Here is a 14,084-nt window from a genome sequence, read left to right as displayed (position 1 = left end):
TAGCAAAAATCACAGTTCTCCTTTGGCTTGGGTGAACATGGCAGCATGATCATGTAGATTGTACCAAAGCTTCTGATGACTAAATGTCCAGTGTAAGTTGCTTGAAACAATCAACTAGGTCAACCTAGAAGGCTAGGTCAGTACCTTCTGGAACTGGAGGTGTTCTTAAGCAACAAGCAGCCATATTTGCAGGGTAGCTTCCCTAAGGTGTCCATAGATGTCAGATGGGCATGAAGGCAGTCCAAGCTGCTGCTTGAGTGACAGTCCTTTGTTCAAGACAATCAGGGCACCAGGGAAGGGTCAAGTAGTCGTCAACTAGGGAGTCAAGTCACCCTAGCTCCTACATCTTTGCCTGTTCAAAGGAAAATAACTTGTTCAGGAAAACACCAAAATGGCAGATGACGCTGGTGCAGCGGGAGGGCCAGGAGGAGCCAGTGGCTTCTGTAGAGGATTCGGCAGCTGTCATAGGAGGCATGGCTGTGGTCCAGGCTGCGGGGCTCTTGGAAGTAAAGACAAAGACAAGGAGTGGATCCCTATCACCAAGCTGGGCTGCCTGGTCTAGATCATGAAGATCTACCTGTTCTCTCTGCCCATTAAGGAGTCTAAGATTACTGACTTTTTCCTGGGCACATCCCTAAAAGATGAGGTTCTGAGGATACTGCCGGTGTGGTGGCTTTTGTCACTATTGGGAACTACAATGACTTTGTCAGTCTTGTTAAGTGCTGCAAGGAGGTAGCCTCTGCCATCTGTGGGACTATCATCTTGGCCAAGCTTTCCATTGTTCCTGTGTGGAGAAGCTACTGGGGGAACAAGATTGGCAAGCTCCCATTGTTCCATGCTACGTGGCACGCCACTGTGGCTCTGTGCTGATTCACCTCATCCCTGCCCTCCAGAGGCACTGGCATCGTCTCTGCTCTTATGCCCAACAAGTCACTGGTGATGAACGGTATTAATGACTGCTACACATCAGCCAGGGGCTACACTGCCACCCTGGACAACTTTGTCAAGGCCACCTTTGATGCCATCTCCAAGACCTTCAGCTACCTGACCCCTGACCTCTGAAAAGAGATTGTGTTTACTAAGTCAGGAATTCACTGGCCATCTGTGAATAAACACAGCAGAGTCTCTGTTCAGAGGACCCAGGTTCCAGCTGTGGTCACCACATAAGGATGTGTGTGTATGTGTGTGTGTGTGTGTGTGTGTGTGTGTGTGTGTGTGTGTAATATATATATATATATATATATTAAAGTGAATATAGTATGTTAAAGAAGGAAATAATATTAAAAAGAGTGCTTGCAACAAAGGCTTAACGTTAACATCAACAGTGATTTAACAGTATTTAATAATGCTTGTTCCTGGGAGTAATTTAAGTAAACACATGACAGAAAAAAAAGCTTCTAATTGGAAAGTTTTTAACATGTGCAGACCTTGCACAAAATGTACCACAAATAGACATTTGGGCATTTTTTAAGGTCTCTGTCTTTCCTCCTGGAGAAAGCACTCCAGGGAAAGATTGGTTCCTAGGTCTGTCTCAGAGGTACATGAGTATAAGCAGAGAGATCCCAAGCAGGGAGTGGAGGTGATTTGGTATCAGGAGGGTGGGTAAGAGAAAAATGTCTTTAAAACCTTTTTTATCCCTATGGCCCCATAGTTTCCCTGCTTTCATTTTTCAAATCTGGTCACTCTTGAAGAGAAAGTTAATTAACAGAATATGCAAATTAAAGAGCAGCTATCATAGTAATTAACATTTTCATGTCAACAGCTAGTCCATTTCTGAACACGTGTAAATCAAGACATCAGTGTTTCTGCAGCTGCCACAATGTCACACTGGAAAATTGTGATTATGTTGCTATCAAAACAGAAGTGAGCCGTGTGGGAACAGTGGCCCCTGGAGCCTCCTCAGCTTCCAGCATGATGACAGGTCAGCAGAACAATGATGGCATGGACCTTTATCATGGACAAGCCTGGAGGACAGAGCGACAGAGGGACAGGGTGGAGGTGTCCACTCCAACACCAGAAGATGGATTCTTCCCTTGCTTCCGTCCCCTCTAATTTACAGTACTCAAAATCCAACAGGTTGGATGCTGTGAGACTTTGCTGACAGAGAGTCTCCTGGACTCATTCACCAGCATCCACAGAAGCCACATGATGAGGTGGTTTATAATTTTAGAGAAGGGAATTTTGTCAGTAAAGGAATTGCTGAGTTACCCACAAGAGTTTCTAGGCATCTTCCTAGATATGCTTTGCACAGCACTAGCCGACATGCACCTGAATTGATGGGGTCATAATGGCTCTCTGTCCCTCTATTGTGGTGACAAAGCATCCAAAATTCTGCAGAATCAGAAAAGAAATTCAGAGACTCTAAAAAACACTCCAATGTCCATTTATGGTACATTTTCTGCAAGGTCTGTACTTGGTAAAGACTTTCCACTAAAAGCATTTTCTATCATGTGTTTACTTGAATAGGACAAAATCCTCATTTTTTAACAATAAAATAAGAAGTTAAATAGATGGGTGGACTTTAATTCTTTTCAAGTTCTTTTCTGATTTGAGAATAGTATTTTAGTGATTTGTACTGTTTAAGATAGAGGGACTGGGAAGGCGGCAGAGAGTCTTTGCTTAGCCTATACGAGGCCCCAGGTTTGATCCTCAGCAACACACACACACACACACACACACACACACACACACACACACACACACACACAGTTTTTCCAAATGATTTTAAGACAAACAATCAGAATTAGCTTCACTAAAAAACAACAGATTATTTGGCTTATCCAGAGTCTTGTCAACTTTCCACTTAATTAGTTCAAGAGACTTAGCATAGGAATTAGTTCTATAGATGTGAATAGGCTAGGGAACCACCAGGGAAGCTGTGGTACCCAGAGATAACAGCAGTGGGAAGCCATTTCCTTCCATCCCTAGGGCCAGAGGGCCAGGGCAGCCCGGGGAGGCTGAGTCTTCCCTGGAGGAAGCTTCCCTAATGTCTCTCTTTGGGCAAATACTGGAGCTATTATTAGACAGACAGACAAGTAGGAGGGGCCATAGCATCCTTCCCCTCACCCCTGGGTGAGGGATATGTGACAGTCACGTTCCAGTCCCGCAGTGCAGGGTCTCACGGTAATATGAAGGCCTTACTTTTTTTTTTTTTTTTTTTTTTTTTTTTTTTTTTTTTTTTTTTGTGCATGATTTTCCTCTTTCAGTCAAATCCCAGCTCTCACCACTGGAGGGTGTCAAGCTCTGGCACAGTGCCAGCTGATCGGCGGGCACACTGGGCACTTGACTCCTGAGACACACAGAAAGGACCGGTGCTTGGAAGGAAGGGGACTCTTCTCCAGGGCCTGAAGGAGTAATAGAGAATAACAAGCATTGTTATCTTCTCGGGTCCCGACAGCAATTTCTACCTTAGGGCTCTTCCTGGACCCTTTTGTTCGCGTTCTTTTTCAAGGACCTATTTTTGATAAAGGAAGAAAATAAGCTGTTAGTGGTTATTCACACACAAAAGCAAGGTTGGTATTTTCCTAACTGTTCTCAGTTTCATATTTCAGTTAAATTAGATTATTGGAAGAGTACTCTGGGAGGGAGGGAGGGAGAGGAGGCATCTCCCCTCTTTCTTCCTGAGGCTTCGTTTGTCCACTGTGAACACTTGCAATATTCAAGGCCAGTCCCTGAAATTTCACTCCTCCAGCCAACAGGGCTAAATTTTACAGACCGAAAAGGTCGAAAGGGTAAAGGAAATCTTACTAAGGGTCATATAAGCATTTCCCCACACACTTGATATTCTTATTTTCTAATAAAAAGTTTAATTTTGTAAGCGTTACTATATATGTGACCAGAGGAATGGGGCTCCCCAGACAGACTCAGGTAAGTGTTTGCCCATGTTGAACCACGTGACTGACTACATCCTTCCTGCTGGCTGCTGACCCAGAACCCATCTCACAAGTGATGAGTGAGTGCATGGGGAACCCTGGGAGTCCTGCCAGCTCCACTGAGTGGGCGACGCATCCTGTGATCTTGTTAATGTGAAGTGAGTCCTCAGAGAATGTCAAAAGCTTTCCTTACATATGATTAGCTCCCTGCGCTCCACTGATGACAATTCCAAAATACGGAGATAACTGAGACGGGAGGGTTTAGAGCAAAGCTCTTCATATAAAATCAGCTTCAGTGCAGAAGTGGCTGCAGTGAGTTTTAATGAGTGCGGTAGTGGAGGCACCAGCCAAGAAGAGCACAGTTGGAAACTATAGGCACGCTTATCTGTGCCAGGCCCTGTTGCGTGCACTGCAAGTGGGAGCCCCCTTAATATGGCCCCAGCCTGATGAAGAGAGCCTTGCTGTTACTTCTGTACAGATGAAGAATGGCACAGGCCTCGATACAGATGCAGATAAAGTGTATATGCGGCATGTGTGAGAGTGCGCGCGCGCGCGCGCGCGCGCGCGCGCGCGCGCGTGTGTGTGTGTGTGTGTGTGTGTGTGTGTGTGTAAGAAACAGTGGAGCTGATCCGTTAGTTATTCAAATGCTTGCTTAGCATCAAGAGTAACCCAGGATTCCGCCCCCACCACGGCGTGAATGGGCACAGTGGCACAGGCCTGTAATCCCAGCTCCTGGGAGGTGAAAACAGGAGGATCAGAAGTTCAGGGTCATTCCAGCCAAGGATACTGAGATCCTGTTTTACAATCAGAGTGAGAGACAGACAGACAGACAGACAGAGAAGGGTAGGAAATGCATTTTTGTATGTAAATGGAAAGTCATGATTAGAGGTCATCAGCCAAAACAAAGCTTCTGAGCAAAGTGTGTAGTTTTCCTCTTGCAACTCAAGCAAAATGCATGGTCTCTCCCCGTTTTTTTTTTTTTTTTTTAATTATTTGTAAAAATAAAAATAAAAAAAGAAAGAAAAGGAAAAGAGAGAAAAAGAGATTGGTGGGATTGCTGTGGAACAGGGGCCTCCTCCCAGGTGCTGAAGGTTGAGGACTGGCCACCACTCGGGCTCACAAGGCAGTGAGGAAGGGTTTAAAAATACAGGAGAAAACATGGGGCACAAAGAAGTGTGTAGGGTACAGGAGACCATGGGATTCGAAATGAAAAGGCTGTGTGTGCTTGGGACTGGAAGAGGATTTATTTAGACTTTCTGAGCTGCAAAAAAAAAAAAAAGCAAAACAAAACAAAACAAAACAAAAAACCCGAAATAGACTTTAGCCATTCTCAGCTTGTTTAGAGGGAATATGTAACTCTTGCCGTGTAAACCACTGCCCATGGGTTCTTCGGGCCGAAGAGTCACACTTCCTTTGGTAGCTGCAGCATCCTGACTGGAGTCAGGCATAAGTGGACTGGAGAGGCAGTTGTTGACACAGAGAATGACCTGTAATACACAATGACTGCGGGCTCCCTAAGCAGTGTCCTGGTGGCCATGTGGCTGGAGTCAGGCCATGATCTTTTTCTCTCTGGCTTGTTGGAGCATGCGGGGTAGATTCACCGTTGGATCCAGTATAAGAAGAGGGACTCCTCATCAGCACATAAAGCTCTGGCTGGGATGAGCCCTGGTGTGCCACTGGCTGCAGCCAGAACATCCTGTGTCCTTTACCCTGCTGAGACGTGTGAGTGGACTGAGACACAGAGAGGCAACAGTCAGAGCAAGTCATCCTCTGCTGAGTTCCTCAAATTATGCTATTAGATACAGAACATTATTTAGAAATTGTTAAAATATATAATTTGGACCCCTTGGTTTTATATTAGCCATTTCATAATTTGTATCATACATTTGTTTTGTTCATGTGCAAGCTTTTTAGACTTGGGGATGTCATAAAGAACAAAGTGATAAGCATTCCTATACCCGTATGTGAAGGCTGTGAAATGCAGTTCTGGCTTGGACAGATAAGCCAGGCAATTTAAGTTATATTAAATGAAGTCACTTTTTAATAGAGCTTTAATTTCAGCCAAGTTAGAAAGGGATGATAGGATGAAATTCAAAGTCCTTAGCAATTTCTTTTTAGGACACGATTTTCCAGATTTGGGTTGGGAGGCAACACATGACGATCTATTATAACAGACGAGTGCTCCGGGAGTTAAAATAGAATCTTGCCATTGACATCATCAGGCTTGCTCTCCAGGCTAGTTTTTACCTTATTTCCTCTTAGATCTAATTCTGCCCAGCTTTTATAAAATCTTTGACAAAAGCATTTAGTTAATTTATAAACTGCAAATAGAAGAAAATATGCAGATAATAAGCCTACCCTTGGCTAATGAGCCCAAAACAAGCCCACCAATGGAACCACTGCCCATGTCAAAACAGAACTCCACTAGAGCCAAGGAGTCTCCTTTTACCTGCTTCTAATCACTTCTGCCTCTCCTGTCCACAGAGATAACCACCATATTGATTTGTAGTGCCGTAGAATATTTTCCCTGACTTTGGGAATGAACCTGTTCGTCCTGTGGTCACGTGTGGCTGCAGGTCATCCCCTCCCTTGGGATCATCATGCATCCTTCTGCTGTGAAGACATTCATGCATCAGATTTTCCTTTTCTGTTGGGTGTGCATTTAGAGCGAAATGACTGGATCACTGTGTGTGTGTGTGTGTGTGTGTGTGTGTGTGTGTGTGTGTGTGTGCGCGCGCGCGCGTGCGTGGCGCACGCGCTGGGCAAGTCCATTCTAGTGTTTTGGGGGAGTTTAGTTTGCATTTGCTCCGGGAATTTTGAAACCCAGCACCACTGGCTGTTGATCGGCAGTCACTGGAGTCGTCACCATCTCACCATTGAATCCTTGGCCGACTCCGGTGCTGTAGGAATCTTTATGCTGTAGATGAGTCACGTGCTGCCTTACGTTCCCTCGCACCCCACACGTGTCCTCTCTTCCTTGTCCTTCTTGATAAACTAATGTTCCTGAAGCTCGTTTTATCAGGATTTTCTCCTCTGGTCAGCGCTTTCGTCCCTTTCAGATCTTTGGTTACTCAGAATCTCCGGAAATGCTGCCCAGTGTCTGCTAACATCAGCCCAACTTCGCCTTTCACGTTCAGACACACCAAGCTCCCTGGAACTGACCCAGCAGGGCACTGAGAGAGAATTTTACAAGATCTATCAGGGTTTGGAGGTGCCGCAGTGAGGCGGAAACTTACTTCCTGTTGCTTATGAGAAGAGATAACATAGGTAGATTCCAAGGCCCCCTTCCCTCTTCTCCTCTCTCATTGACTGAGAGGAGGTCTGGCTATGTAGCCGCTTACATCTCCAACTCAAACAGCCTTGATTGGCCTTGAAGTTATGGCCCTGAGATTACAAATGTCTGCTACCAAGGACAGCTGGAAATATTTTAAAATCATGTATGACTCGCATGTATCCATGAAATGAAAGCTATGTGAGCAGTAAGGTGGTATGTCATAGTAATTGGCGCTGGTTGCCGTGTGGAAAGGTCGGGGCACAACAGAACCCAGTGATACCTTTAGAGCTTTATTAGGAGGGAAAGGCGGGGAGGGGGGAGGTATGGGGGAGAGGAAAGCAGAGGGAGGGAGCAGAGCAGAGAGCAGAGAAAGAACACAGAGAGAGAGAGGGGTAGGGGTCCTCGTCCAGCTTTTTAAGGCACAGATTTGGTGACCACATAGCCACCAGCGCCTGCTGATGACATAGGATGTAAGTCACAGGACCCCAGCTGCACATGTACAGGATCCTAACAGTGTGTGCGGCTGCACTGCTCAGGCCTCTGTTCCATGCATTCTTACTGATCTGGTTGACCCTCTGGCTTCTTCTGTGACCCTCTCAAAAGCTCCTACCTCAATTCTGGATCTTCGATTTTAATGACTGATCCAAGGCCCTAGGAGGGATCAGAAAGCCCTGTTTTGCTTTTTGCCTAGAAGACTGGGCCTACAAGAACTCCTGGGAAGGATTTGTCATCTGATTCTGCTTGACTCAACCAAAAGGGAGTACCCAAAGGAGACCAGTGGGCAGGGGCCTATAAGGGTTGGTATTACTTGCATGGTCCTTCCTTTCCAGTGCCCCACCAGAGGCCACCGTTCCTGCCAGCCACCCCTCTCTGAAGTTACTTTTGTAGGGCTCTCCTAACCTCTGCTCCTTGCCCCTTACAGGGAAGGGGTGGTCACCATTTCCTCTGTGATGACAAGAAGCATTAAATTTCTTGCCGGTTGTCCTGAGCCCTGCCCACAACTTCACAAACTGCCTCTTTATTAACTCTCCTCAATTCTCCAGTTTACAGATCTTTCTGATCCCTCCTGGGGCCTTGGATCATACCATTTCAATTTGTATGTGTGCGCCTGTGTAACTTTATATGTTTCATGTGTGTGCAGGTGCACAGAGGCCACAGATCTTCAGATTCCCTGAAGGTAGAGCTGCAGGTGGTTGTGGGGGTTGGGAACTAACCCAGGTCCTCTGAAAGAGCAGTAAGTGCTCTTAACCACTGAGTCGTCTCTTAGCCCCGAGAAATAGCATTCTTCACAAGTCTTTCTCCACTGAGATTTTGAGTCTCTTGAAATACTTTTCAACTCATTGTCCGCAGCATCCATGTTTACCATCACGATCTCTATGTTGAGTTTAGGCTACCATGAACACTATTGAACTGTGTTTGAAAGGCAGGTCTTCCCTGGTGTGTCCAGACTTTTCTTACACATGGCTGATTTTCCCATTGTTGACACTCAGACCACAACACTCACATCACAATAGTTTCCTGGTCAGCAGCAGGGGTAAAACACTACTCAATTTCATGTGTGTTGCATTTTTAAAGTTGTGTGTCTTGTAATTCGTGAAATACTGTCATAATGACAACAGTGACTGCAAAAGTGCCAGGTTACGTATGTACAACATATTTTTAAAATTCTATCACGTTTATTCATTTATTTTGCATGTGTATACACATGTATGTGTGGGCACACAAGTCAAGATGTGCATGTGGAGGTCAGAAGACTTGTTTTAGTTGTTTATTTTTCCTGCCACTGTGTAGGTCCTGAGACTGAACTTAAGTTGTCAGGATTGGCAGCAAGTGCCTTAATCCACTGAGCTAGATTGCTGGCCCTACATACAACCCTGCATCCTTTCTATATCCTTTAATGTTGAGGCAGTCCCTGAGGCAGACACGACCCTTGTTTTTAACAGATGGGAAACAGAGGCTTTTGTTAAATGCTTTACTCAGGATCACATGGGTCATATACTTGGACCAGTATGTAGACCGCACACGTGGACAGCAGCAGAGCTGTGATTCAAAATCACCTTTGATGGCAAATCTTTAGCTGGAGCCATATGCTTCACAGCCATTCAGCCGTGTCAAGATGATGAGGGAGCAGGGTCTGTCCCATGCATCCCCACTGATCTAGTTGACCCCCTGGCTTCTTCTGTGATACTCTCAAAAAGCTCCTACCTCAATTCTGGGTCTTCAATTATGAAGGTAAAAGCTGACTGGTATGGTATGGTATGGTATGGTATGGTATGGTATGGTATGGTATGGTATGGTATGGTACTGCTCTCATCATGCCCAGCTCAAACAGCCCTTCACCCAGAGTGGCTGCTGTCCCTCTAGCCAAATGGATCTTAGCGGTGGCCGTCTTTGAGTGTGCTTTCAGAACTTCCAGTCCTGATAAAAGCCCAGCCTCCTCTCAAGCATGCAGCAGGAAAGTCATTGTGAATGTGAGAATGTGGGATGAAAGATACAAACAGGGAGGCTCAGAACACCAGTGGCCGACAGCAGCACCGTGCTGGTGACAGTCTGAGCCCACAGGAGGGCTCATACCGTGGGAGTCAGAACGAAGGCTCTGAGGAGGTGGCGGCGGCGGGTACCATCGACCAAAAGGAAGGCTTTCTCAGCTTTACTGACGGCATTCGAGCATCTCTTGAACACTGCTTGTATCGGCCCTTCCAGACACCCTGGAAGCTTCCTTTGATATTTCTTCAGGGAAGTTAGAGATACAGCAGTACTTTCCAAAGTCAGGTCCATAGACCAGCAGGGCCTCCTGGAAATGTGTTTAAAGGAATGTTCCCAGGCCTTGCCCTTGCTCTGCTGAATTAGAGACCCAAGGGCACAGAAAGGTTCTAACAAACCTCCAGATGATTCTTACCCTCCAATTTATGGAGTAGGTCAATACAGGATTCCCCCCAAATCCCAGGACCTAAGGTAATGTCAGTGTAAACGCTCATTTAATTATTGTACTGAAACTGCAAATTCATTTTTATGTAGTAAATGCCACCATGTGTTTAAGGTTCATTATTTCTTCTTTTCCAGTTCCAGAGTTCAGAGATAACCACATTTGACAATGCAGCAGACATCCATTCACACCAATTTATTCTTATTCACACGTCTACAAACATATACAGTTCTGTGTGAGGTTTGTGCCTTTTATTTCCTTTCGTTCTTTGATGCTTTTACAAAAACTGTTTTTTGTTTTCACATAAATCCTCTCTCACATACAACTGCTTAATAATTTGTAATGTATCATGGACGTCCCTCCATGCCTGGACAGAGGGTTATAGTGTTTCTCCCCTCAGGATTTGAAAGATATTCTGAAAAAGAAATGCTGCATATTTTATCCAATCATTTTCTATTGATTGGCTCTCAGGGTATCTTCAGGGTTCCACAAAGATGGAATTAGAGAGCTCCTACTGTGAAAATAATGTCTGGCCTTGGATCTGTATCCTTGCATTTAAAGCTGAATTTAAGCTAACTTCAAAGCTGAAAAGGCAAATGTACGGAGCATTCTTGTGCATAAAAAAGGACCTGAAGCTTGCCTGAGGTGCTCAAGGTAGGCAGGAGTATCTTCAAGCATTCTGCAAACACTTGTCAGCTACACTCTAGAGACCAGGCACCATGCTAGCTGTTGACGATGCAAAGGTGGACAAGCCAGGCAATGTTCTGACCTTCGGGGACTCCCAAGTGACAGCAGAGGCACAAAAGGCATTCATTCTTTTGTATTTATTTTTAACTATGTGTGTACATGTGTCGGGGGAGGGCAGTATGTGCACATGAATGCAGGTGTCCTCTGAGGACAGAGGGGTCAGATTCCTCTGGAGCTGGAATTACAGGGGTTGTTAGTGGGTGGTGGGAATTGAACTCCAGTCCTCTGAAAGAACAGTTCGTGCTCTTAATCAACAAGCCATCTCTCTAGCTCCTCTTACTTAATCTTGACCACGAGTGTTTTCGGTGGCCCCTCCCAGGGCAGGAAAACACAGACGTGACAGTGTAGCCATAACATCACAATTTATAATGGTGACTGCTAAGAAGCATTGCCATGTAAAACTGAAACATTGTGAGGTCATGGTGCACCATTGTGATGGCCATTGTTGAGAACTTTTCACAAAGCAGAGGACTGAGCTAGCCCAAGGCAAATGGAACAATGTGTTCTGTGTGGAGCATTGTGTTGGCACCATGCAGAATTCTGATGCCACGTTGGAGCACTGTGACTTTATATTAGAGCAGTCTGGTGGCACACTGGATCATCATGACACAATGCAATATAGTGGCAGAGTAGAATGCAGAATTGTTATGTGAAGATGGGGCATTTGGGTGTCACAATGTAGCATTTTGATGTCACAGCCCAGAAGGAAGCATTGTGTCAGCTCAGTGTAACATATTGGGGGAATTGTGATATCACAAAGCTGCATCCCAGTGGACTATTGTGATGTCACAGTGCTGCATTATAATGCACAAGAAGACACTGTGTTATCACAGTAGAACCTTGGGGTGTTACAATATATCTGTGGACACTAAAAACATGTAAATTCCTATGTAAAACTGGAGCATTGTGATGTCACAGTGGAGAGATGATATCTCAATGGACCACTGTGATTCCATTATTGAGCAATTGATGTGAGAAAGATTGCACATGAAGTCTATGTTGTCCTCCCATGTTACCTTCACTGTCTCCCATCTAGGAGAGAATATCTTACATCCTATCCCTTGCCCCAGGGTCTGTGACTTGGCCTCAGCATAATGGACAGTCCACTGTCTCCACAGCAGCCCACAGGGTGTATTACAGTGTACTGTCTCCACAGCAGCCCACAGGGTAGATATACAGTCCACTGTCTCCACAGCAGCCCACAGGGTGTATTACAGTCCACTGTCTCCACAGCAGCCCACAGGGTGTATGTACAGTCCACTGTCTCCACAGCAGCCCACAGGGTGTATTACAGTCCACTGTCTCCACAGCAGCCCACAGGGTGTACGTACAGTCCACTGTCTCCACAGCAGCCCACAGGGTGTATTACAGTCCACTGTCTCCACAGCAGCCCACAGGGTATACGTACAGTGTACTGTCTCCACAGCAGCCCACAGGGTGTACATACAGTGTACTGTCTCCACAGCAGCCCACAGGGTGTATTACAGTGTACTGTCTCCACAGCAGCCCACAGGGTGTATGTACAGTCCACTGTCTCCACAGCAGCCCACAGGGTGTATGTACAGTCCACTGTCTCCACAGCAGCCCACAGGGTGTATGTACAGTGTACTGTCTCCACAGCAGCCCACAGGGTGTACGTACAGTCCACTGTCTCCACAGCAGCCCACAGGGTATATGTACAGTGTACTGTCTCCACAGCAGCCCACAGGGTGTATGTACAGTGTACTGTCTCCACAGCAGCCCACAGGGTATATGTACAGTGTACTGTCTCCACAGCAGCCCACAGGGTGTATGTACAGTGTACTGTCTCCACAGCAGCCCACAGGGTGTATGTACAGTGTACTGTCTCCACATCAGCTCACAGGGTAGATATACAGTGTACTGTCTCCACAGCAGCCCACAGGGTGTATTATAGTGTACTGTCTCCACAGCAGCCCACAGGGTGTATTACAGTCCACTGTCTCCACAGCAGCCCACAGGGTGTATTACAGTGTACTGTCTCCACAGCAGCCCACAGGGTAGATATACAGTCCACTGTCTCCACAGCAGCCCACAGGGTATACGTACAGTCCACTGTCTCCACAGCAGCCCACAGGGTGTACGTACAGTCCACTGTCTCCACAGCAGCCCACAGGGTGTATGTACAGTGTACTGTCTCCACAGCAGCCCACAGGGTGTATGTACAGTGTACTGTCTCCACAGCAGCTCACAGGGTAGATATACAGTGTACTGTCTCCACAGCAGCCCACAGGGTGTATTATAGTGTACTGTCTCCACAGCAGCCCACAGGGTGTATTACAGTGTACTGTCTCCACAGCAGCCCACAGGGTGTATTACAGTGTACTGTCTCCACAGCAGCCCACAGGGTGTATTACAGTGTACTGTCTCCACAGCAGCCCACAGGGTAGATATACAGTCCACTGTCTCCACAGCAGCCCACAGGGTGTATTACAGTCCACTGTCTCCACAGCAGCCCACAGGGTGTATTACAGTCCACTGTCTCCACAGCAGCCCACAGGGTGTACATACAGTCCACTGTCTCCACAGCAGCCCACAGGGTATATGTACAGTGTACTGTCTCCACAGCAGCCCACAGGGTGTATTACAGTGTACTGTCTCCACAGCAGCCCACAGGGTGTATTACAGTGTACTGTCTCCACAGCAGCTCACAGGGTAGATATACAGTGTACTGTCTCCACAGCAGCCCACAGGGTGTATTACAGTGTACTGTCTCCACAGCAGCCCACGGGGTGGTTACAGTTCTTCCCTCCTCTCACCTTTTTCTCTGAAAGTGACTACTGTTCTCTAACTCTACATGGCTCTTCTTAGATGTTCTTTAGAGTTGGACAACACCACCTGGCTATAAAGCATTCATATGGCAGGGTTTGCAGTACGTGAAGAATGTGTCACTCACTCTGTCTCCTCCCTGGGCTGAGTCCATCGATTTGATGTCTCCCTTGCTAGAACTGCACCAAATATATATTATACTAGCCACTGTGCCTTGCTGTGACCAAATGCTGACACTTAAGGGAGAAAAGATTTAATTTGGCAGAGTAGTCATAATAAAAGTAAGAGTCTTCTCTCCGTGGAATCTATGGAGGATTCCTTTCCTTATATCCTATCTATCAAGGACACAGTTCTTGGCACTACCTTTTGTTTTTTAGCTGTGAGCATCTGTAGATGTACCATTATTGACCAATCCTCTGTTCATGGACATGCGGTTTATTTTCAAGTTTTTCTTTTTATGGGCTTATGGAGATACAGA

At 46.1% G+C, this 14,084-nt stretch overlaps 1 pseudogene; it reads left to right on the top strand.

The window, feature by feature from the left end:
• Window positions 1–398: 398 nt before the first annotated feature.
• On the top strand, window positions 399–1,186 carry LOC102928454 (small ribosomal subunit protein uS5-like; annotated as a pseudogene).
• Window positions 1,187–14,084: the final 12,898 nt, after the last annotated feature.

Source organism: Peromyscus maniculatus, chromosome 3 (assembly GCF_049852395.1).
Source record: "Peromyscus maniculatus bairdii isolate BWxNUB_F1_BW_parent chromosome 3, HU_Pman_BW_mat_3.1, whole genome shotgun sequence".
Classification (NCBI taxonomy): Eukaryota; Metazoa; Chordata; class Mammalia; order Rodentia; family Cricetidae; genus Peromyscus; species Peromyscus maniculatus.
This window is presented reverse-complemented; position numbering and strand designations above follow the sequence as displayed.